A 9,070-nucleotide genomic window follows, 5' to 3' on the forward strand; every position below is an offset into this window, starting at 1 on the left:
ACACCTCTCAGCATGTCATTGGCTGAGATACATTAGCTGAAAATTGTTCAAATTAAGTAAACAAATATGCCATGCCAACTGTGACCTCTCAGACCCAAAGCAGTCCCCACCCTTCCATGCTGGAGGGCCCCTAACCCACCTCACTAGGTCCCCCAGAGGCAGGCAGATGGCTTCTCAGCCCACACCGGCTATTATGAGGGTCCATGTTGCCAGGCTACCCTTCTCTGTCACTTGGGCCTAAAGCGATACCTCCTTCCTTTCTGCCACCCCCTAGCCACAAGCCTGATGGGATCCAGAGTGCACTCAGGATGGCAGGAGCTGCCCAGGATACATCTGCCACAAACCACATGTGGACATGCCCACCTGCCCGCTCAGCCACACACTCCACACAGGCCTGGGAGACTACACAGCAAAGAGCTGAGAGCGTTGGCCCCGGAGGTCCTCCACTTGGGTTCAAATCCTGATTCTACCCACATTTACTTACTGAGTGTTCTTGGGCAAGATATTTTACCACTTGGAAAATTATAAAACACGGAAGAAAGAAATTGAAGAAGATACAAATAAGTGGAAGCATATACCGTGTTCATGGATTGGAAGAATTAACATCACTAAAATGTCCATACTACCCAAAGCAATCTGTAGAGTCAGTGCAACTCCTATCAAGACACCAATGGCATATTTTACAGAACTAGAACAGATATTCAAAAAGTGTACATGGAACCACAAAAGAGCCCAAATAGCAACAGCGATCGAGAGAAAAAAGAACAAAGTTGAAAGAATCATGCTACCTGATATCAAACCATATGCTATAAGGCCACTGTAATCAAAATAGCCTGCGACTGACATAAAAACAGACACATAGATCAATGGAACAGAATAGAGAGCCCAGAGATAAACCCACACCTTTATAGTTAATTCATGTTCACCAAAGGAAGCAAAAACATACAATGAGGTAAAGATAGTCCACTGAGCAAATGCTGTTGGGAAAATTGGATGGAAATGTACAAAAAATGAAACTAGACCACCTTACACCATACACAAGAATAAACTCAAAATGGATTAAAGACTTAAATGTTAGACTCCAAACCATAAAAATCCTAAAAGAAACCATAGGCAGTAAAATCTCAAACATTTCTTCTTTAGCAATATTTTTTCCTGATATATCTCCTTTGGCAAGGAAAACAAAGAAAAAGTAAACAAATGGGACTCCATCAAACTAAAAAGTTTTTGCACATCAAAGGAAACCATCAACAAAATGAAAAGACAACCCACTGAATGAGAGGACGTATTTGCCAATGATACATCTGATAAGGGATCAACAGCCAAAATTTATAAAGAACTTATAAAATTCAACACCAAAAATCTGCCCAAACAAGCCAATTAAAAAATGGGCAAAGGACTGAATAGACACTTTTCTAAAGAGGACATACAGATGGTCAATAGACATATGAAAAGATGCTCAATGTCACTAAGTATCAGAGAAATACAAATTAAAGCCACAATGAGATAGCACCTCATACCTGTCAGACTGGTTATCACCAATAAATCAACAAACAAGTGCTGGCGAGGATGCGGAGAAAAGAGAACCCTCGTGCACTGTTGGTGGGAATGCAGTTTGGTGCAGCCACTGTGGAAAGCAGTATGGAGTTACCTCAAGAAATTAAAAATGAAACTGCCTTATGACCCTGCAATTCCACTTTTGGGAATTTATCTGAAGAAACCCAAAATACTAATTCAAAAGAATGTATACATGCCTTTGTTCATAGCAGCGTTATTCACAATAGCTAAGATTTGGAGGCAGCCTAAGTGCCCATCAGTAGATGAGTGGATAAAAAAGCTGTGTTATTTACAAAATGGAGTACTACTCAGCCATAGAAAAGAAGGAAGTCTTACCCTTTGTAACAGTATGGATGGACCTGGAGAACATTATGCTAAGTGAAATATACCTGTCAGAGAAATACAAGTACCATATGATTTCACTCATATGTGAAATCAAATGAACAAACTGAACTAACAAGCAAAACAGAGACAGACTCAGAGAGAGCAGGCTGACAGCTGTGGAGGTTGGGGGCTGAATGGGTGGCGGAGGGATTGAGCAAAATAGAAAAAAAAGAGGAAAGACTCATGGACACAAACAACAGTGTAGCGATTGCCAGGGGGAGGGAGGGGAGTAGAGGAGGGCATAGGGGGAATAAACGTGATGGAAAGAGACTTGACTTGGGTGGTACACACATGATACAGTGTACACATGATGTGTTGTAGAATTGTGCACCTAAACCTTATAATTTTATTAACCAGTGTCATCCTATTAAATTCAATAAAAAGGGAAAAATAGATAATCTGTACCTTTTGGAGATAAGGTACATTAATTTAACTTCTTCTTTTAAAGATTTTATTTATTTATTTTTAAAAAGAGAGGAAGGAAAGGAAAAAGAGAGGAGAGAAACATCAATCAGTTGTCTCTCGCACGCCCCCAAGTGGGGCCTGGTCTGCAACCCAGGCACGTGCTCTGACCAGGAATCGAACCAGCGACCTTTAGGTTCTCAGGCTGACACTCAATCCACTGAGCCACACCAGCCAGAGCTAATTTAATTTCTAATACTAAATCAGGTTTGCGTTCCTAGAATAAACCCATTGGCTTACTCTGGGACATTATGAGCTCTATTTTAGAAATAAATTTTGAATCAATGTGCCAAAATAAAAAGATATTTTACCACTCTGGGCCTCCACTTCCTCACCTGCAAAACAGGGGAAGTAATATTTCCTTCCTCACAGGAGTGGGATGAAGATTAGATCTACCTAAGGAGCTCCTAACACTATCCAGCTATGGTGGGCACTCAGCAGAGGTCAGCGATCATCGTCACTCACCCCCATGCACAGAAACCCACACTGCCCACCTGTGATTTCCCTACAAGTCATTCCTTGTCCTGGGCTACGAAGTTCCCTGCCCTGACTCAAAGGGGCACCCGCCGTGCCTGAGCATCGGGGGTTAGGACTCACAGTCATCCATTCACTTAACAAACACTTAATGGACCTCTACAGTGTGCCAGGTCCTGGGGAGCCAGAGATGGGACAAGGTCCAGCCCTGCCTTCAGGAGCACATCTCCAGTTTGGCACAGAGGGCAGAGCTGGTGGTAACAGCGGTCTGTTTTTTACCATAGCTGGGGAAAAAAAGAAACAAACAAAATCAAAAGCTTAAAGAATGGGTAAAAGACACTGCCTCTCAGCATGGCATTGGTGTCCCCAGAGATACATTTCCTGAAAGTGCCATAATGAAGCATGAGAGGAAGGGGAGAGGTAAGTGGAGGGAATGGAGAGGGGGATAATCCAGCTGCAGGAAATCATGGAAAGCTGCTTGTAGGAGGGAACATCTAAGTGCTGAATGCTGAGCCTAAGTTAGCTATGTGAAGGGGTGAGGAATAAGGGAGATGAACCTAGGCTGCACTGGCTCAAATTACCTAATGATAACAACCATCACGACCAATAACTTCCATCTTTCGAGCATTTTCTCTGTGCCAGGGCTGCTGTGGAGCATTTTGGCCACATTATCTCATTAAAGCCTCACCCTCAGCTCTGAGGAGAGAGGACAGACAGTCTCTGTTTTGTGTTTTGTTCCTCAGTGGCGTCTGGAACGTAGGTAGTACGCAAAAAATATGTGTAGAATGAATAAAGATCAGGCACCCCTAGGACGTTGGTTCTAATATGGTCCCCGTTTTACAGATGAGGAAACTGAGGTAGAGAGAAATCAAGTGCCTCGCTGAAGGATGTCCCACAGCCAGTTGTGAAACGGATCTAGGGCTGGATGGAGCTCTCTGGTGTCGGAGCAGGACTCTCCCCACTTGGGCTCACTGACGGCGAGCTTGGCCTGTAGAGACCTCTGCAGCCAGAGCCGCCACTCTCTCACATGCCTATAAAAGACCAGGTCATGGAAAATCAGCCTGAGGTCCCCTCAGAGTGCGCTCTGTGAGAAAGGCTAGCCAGCAGGGTGCCCACTGCCCAGCCCACCCCCACGGCTGCCGGTTCTGCAGCCTGTGTTTACATTTCTCCCTCAGTCTGGAGGCTACAGATTTAAATTATCTCCTCTCGGCTGTGTCAGCCCGTCCTGAGCCTCACTCCCAGGCCCAGCACCTCCCAGCAAGCCCGAAGCAGACACAGCTGGATTCTGATAAAGACAGTTCTGTCCCATTGGTTTTTGATGGGGTGAGAGAGGATCTGCTTTCTCAGCCAGTGGCCTTCCCTTCCTGGGGACCAAGGGAAAGTGGAGGGATACCCCACCCATCCCAGCCCCAGCAGCCCCTGGGAGAGCAGAGTCTGTGGCTGGCCCTAGGTCTCCATGCTGACTTCCAGGGAAGTGGCCACCCTCACTATCTCAGTGATGAAAGTACTTGCTGTGCCACCCTGAGTCAGTTCCCTCCCCTCTCTGGGCCTCATTTATTTCATCTGTACAGTGAAGGATGGGGGTAGATGTCCTTGGGTGATGTATAGGGATTTGCTTCATGCCAGCCTCTTGTAAGCTCCCTGAGGCCAGTCCTCATTCTTATCCATATCCCCAGCACCCAGCACAAGGCCTGGCAGTCAGTAGGTGCTCAAGGAGCATTTTTTAACTGAATAAATGATGAATGCCTCTCTGTCCCCCTCCCCTGCCAGTGATGACTTCCCTTTCCAAGCCCTCAGGGCCCTCGTGAACCCTATCACACCTTGGAACCCATCTCCCTACCCCCTTGGCCAACAACAGACTCCAGGCCATATCTTGATCTACAGAGTGATCTTTCCCCATCCCTGCTCTCAAAGTGGGGGTCTCAATAAAAATCACTTAGTGCATTGCACGATCTCAATAAACACTAGCTATTACCATTATTATCATGTCAGATAAGTTCATTCACACGAAAGTCTTAATAGTCAACAGAAAATGAACATGTCACTTTTCTAGAAGGGACACCACCAGAGAACAAATCTCTAAGCATGATATCTCAAGTGCTACTTGGCATCTGAAGATGTAAGCCTGGCTCCCAGGTGTGGGAAGGAAGCAGGGCAGGCATTCCCAGCAGGGCTGGGGGGTCCCAAGGCTAAGGTCCATGTCTCCAGAAAGACAGAGGAGGCAGAATGAGGGCAAGAGTTTCTCAGCCAGGCTGGCCATAAGGACATGTCCCTGTACGGAGGGGCCACACACTTAGCATGACCTGGCATAGTGATGGCAATAATGCCAAAGGTAGAAATGCAGGCGGAGAGGCCTGGGATGGGGTCATCCAGATGAGGAACATGAAGGAAGTCACGCTTGGCCTAGAACCAGGTACCAAGTCTGAGAAATTTGCACAGAGCTAAAACAGGCTGAACAACATGTCCACAATATAAAACAATTACAGATGCAGTGGTTGAGCTCTAGGCTATGGCATAGCCAGTACTGAATTCCTATTCACACTTCAAAATCCTGATAAGAATTTCTACTCCTGGTAATACTATGGATTTGATATTCTAAAACAAACAAACAAACAAACTCCTGGTTTAAAAATGTACTGCATGAAACACGTCAAACAATCCTTTTAAATGCAGAGCTCAACTTGCAGTGAAACAAGGACTCTCCAAATGTCAGAGGTGAAGAGGAGACAGGCCCCCAGCCTAGAGCGCCGGTGCTACACCAGGGCAGCTCTGCGGCATTTACTGATACCAGGATACCGAAGTCTCGCGGTTTACTGGCAACTGGGAAGACAAGGCCTTGGGCATATGTGATTGGATCCCCTATCCCACTCCTCTCCCGTACACAGAAGTTGGGGCCTTTGAAGGGCTATACCCTCAGTGAAAAGATGGACTAGAAAAAAAATCTGCCCACCATCAAAAGGAGAAAAGATCTCAACCGTTTTGGATCCACAATTTAATCTTAGGCTCGAATCCAAGTGAGGAAAAAAGAAAAGAAAACAATAAGGACTTTGCTGAATTCATAACCATGGCCCTGCACTCTGCAAGTCTGGGTTTGGATTTACACTGAGTCCTCAGTCCAGGAAACCCCAAGTCAAGAAAATAAAACGGTCTCAGGCCCACAGTGCTCTGTAAGACCCGGCAGAGGCAAAAGCGAATTGTCTCTGGAGGAGCACGCCATCAATCCAGGCCCCTTCAGCTCCCCGGAGGTTCCCAGTAGTCAAACAGAGTTCACAGTCAGAAAGGTGCCAGACATGAGGAACCATAAGTGGAAATCCTCAGAACCAACCAGTAGTAGAATTATACCCAGAAGGACATTAGACACTGGAATAATTAGACACTGCATGAATTAAGTAAGTTTCAAATGTTGAACAAACCAAACAGAATGGAAAACTCAAGCAAGAAACAAACCATTAAAAATGACCAGGCCAAGCCCTGGCTGGTGTGGCTCAGTTGGTTGGAACACTGTCCATAAACTGAAACACTGTGGGTTCGAACCTCTGTTCAGGGCACATACCTAGGTTGCAGGTTCAGTCCTCAGTCAGCGCTTTCTCTCTCTCTCCCTCTCTCTCTCTAAAAGCAATGAAAAAATGTCCTCAGGTGAGGATTTAAAAAATGAGCAGGCCCATTGTATGGATAAATAAAGGGCAGATAGATAAAACTGCTTGAAACAGAAACTCAAATCATTGAAATTGAAAGCCCAGTGGAGTTGGTTAGACAGTTGAATAGAGAATTCCTGCACTGCAAGGCAGATCTAAAGAAACGACTTAGAGTGCAGCACAAAGATAAAGATACGAAAAATATAAGAGACATGGGGGATAGAATAAGAAGGTCTAAATTATGTCTATTTAGAGTTCCTGAAAATATAATTTAGGGACAGGCAATCTTTGAAAACTAATGACTAAAAATTTTTCAAAATTGACAAAGGACATAAATCATCAGATTCAGGAATCATAAGAAACCCCACCAGGAAAAGGAAAAGTGAAATCACATCTAGACACATAGTGAAATTGCAGAAAACCCTTTAAAAATGCCTCAGGGAAAAGACAGATGACTTAAAAGAGAACAAGCAGACCAATAACCGCAAGAATAGCAGCCACAGGCAGTAAAATAACACCTTCAGCATGCTGAGGGAAAATAACCACCTAAATTCTACACTCAGCTTAACTCTCACTCCAGTATAAGAAGAGGTCAGCTCTTGGGCTCCGGCGTCAGCAGCGGCTGGCTCCCCAGCACATACCTGGTGCCTCGGAGCCGGTTGTTGAGCCCCAGTCCAGGGTCATAGCCGTGCTCAAGGCAAGATGTTGAGGAAGAGATGCTCAAACCAGACAACTGCAAGATGCTCTCATAAATATGGAGAAGCATTAGGAAGAGCTGTGCCAAATCTTTGCTGCTTATGCGCAGAACTCTGCCGGGCTACGAGACAAAGCAGACCTCCTGGTGAACCTCTACATGCCTCTACAGAGAACTCAAACTTAAAGCAGGGCCCGAAAACTTTTGCTGATGAGTTTGCCAAACTTCAGGATTATCAACAGGCAGAGGTTGAAATACTTAAAAGCCAAAGTACTTGAGCCATTGAAAGCTTATAGAACCATTGTGAAAACGAAACAAGTTGACCTCAAAGCAACATTAACATCAAGGAATCGAGAAGCTAAACAGTTAGCTCAGGTCAGAAAGAACACATCAGAGACAACTGTACTTGAACAACAATAAAAAAAAAAGAAAGAAAACACGTCAGCAAAACCCATCCGATCGACATGTTGTTTCACAGGCAAAAACGGAATTCCAGAGAGCTACAATGGGTGCTACTGGAGCAACTCGTCATCTGGGAGAACTATTGACAATTTTGAAAAGTATAAAATAAAGCATATAAAGACTTTACTTTCAGAATTTATTATTATCGAAATGTTATTTCATGGCAAAAGTCTAGAGGTCTACAGTGTTGCCTACCAAAACAGACAAAAGATTGATGAAGATTTAGAGGGTTTCTAAAATTCTATCTACCAGATTATACATCTCATTTAGATATTATAAAAGCAAATCCAAATTCACCTCTTCAGAGATCACTGTGAGCTAAGTGTGCATCTGGAACAAAACAGGTCAACTGAGAAAGGATCAAGAAGCAGAAGATGATGATGAAGAGGATGAAGACTTAGATTTAACAGAAGAAAAACATTAATTTTCTTAAGTAAACTTCACCTTTCCATTTTTATCTTAAATGACTTGTAATCCAGAATTGCTGAATTGTAAAACACTATACTGGCTTGATACATTAAACCTCAAAATGAAATCCTACTGGAAACAGAAAATAATTCAAGGAAATTTATGCTGACAAAAATGAAGGTTTTCAAAAACATTACACACCAGTGATTTCAACATCCTGTCTAGCAGTATGTGAACTTTTTGTATAGCTCCATTTTTTCAAAAAGATTATGCATTTCAAATTATTTCATATTAATTAATGCACTATACTTAGTTGGGGTTGCAACAGTAAGTAGATAACAAAAAAATATTTAACAATTGCACCTGCTTTCTTTTAGGCTAAGACACCATGGTTTCATTACCAGAAAAGGGTCCTAGATGGTCATTCTGACTAAATAAATATTTTATTCTGTAAAACCTTAATCAAAAAGACAAGCTTTTTTCCCTTACCTTTCTTTTTCACTTTTACTACAATCTGAAGTTTCAACATTTAATACATAATTTTACTTTTCAACAAGATTGTCATCACTCTTTGGTTAAGGGTAATGGGAATCTACAACATAAGTGTTTTACAGCTATACTTAAAACATAAATTTTAGCTTTAAAAAGAAAGGCACATTCAGCCTGATTCTGATTTTAAAACAAAACTGCTGTCATGCAAAAGCTGTACACGGCACTACAATTACAGCTTGGGAAAAGCAGTAATTTGGTAATGTTGCCTTGAAAAACCATGAATCATTAAAAATTATATGAAAATTTTACCAAATTACCATCTAATAAATAAAAGAATATGTACCACATTTTTGGAGTGTAAGACGCACCGGACCATAAGACGCACCTAAGTTTTAGAGGAAAACAGGAAAAAAAAAACCCCGCTCTACCACCATCCCCTCCCGAACCCCGCCAGCGAGCCAGATAAGCTACACTCAAACTATAAGAAACACCCCCATTTTCC

At 43.2% G+C, this 9,070-nt stretch overlaps 1 pseudogene; it reads left to right on the top strand.

Moving 5' to 3' along the window:
• The first annotated feature begins 5,175 nt into the window (after nucleotides 1–5,175).
• Nucleotides 5,176–8,092, top strand: LOC112309663 (CBY1-interacting BAR domain-containing protein 1 pseudogene; annotated as a pseudogene).
• Nucleotides 8,093–9,070: the final 978 nt, after the last annotated feature.

This window comes from Desmodus rotundus, chromosome 8, assembly GCF_022682495.2.
Source record: "Desmodus rotundus isolate HL8 chromosome 8, HLdesRot8A.1, whole genome shotgun sequence".
Lineage (NCBI taxonomy): Eukaryota > Metazoa > Chordata > Mammalia > Chiroptera > Phyllostomidae > Desmodus > Desmodus rotundus.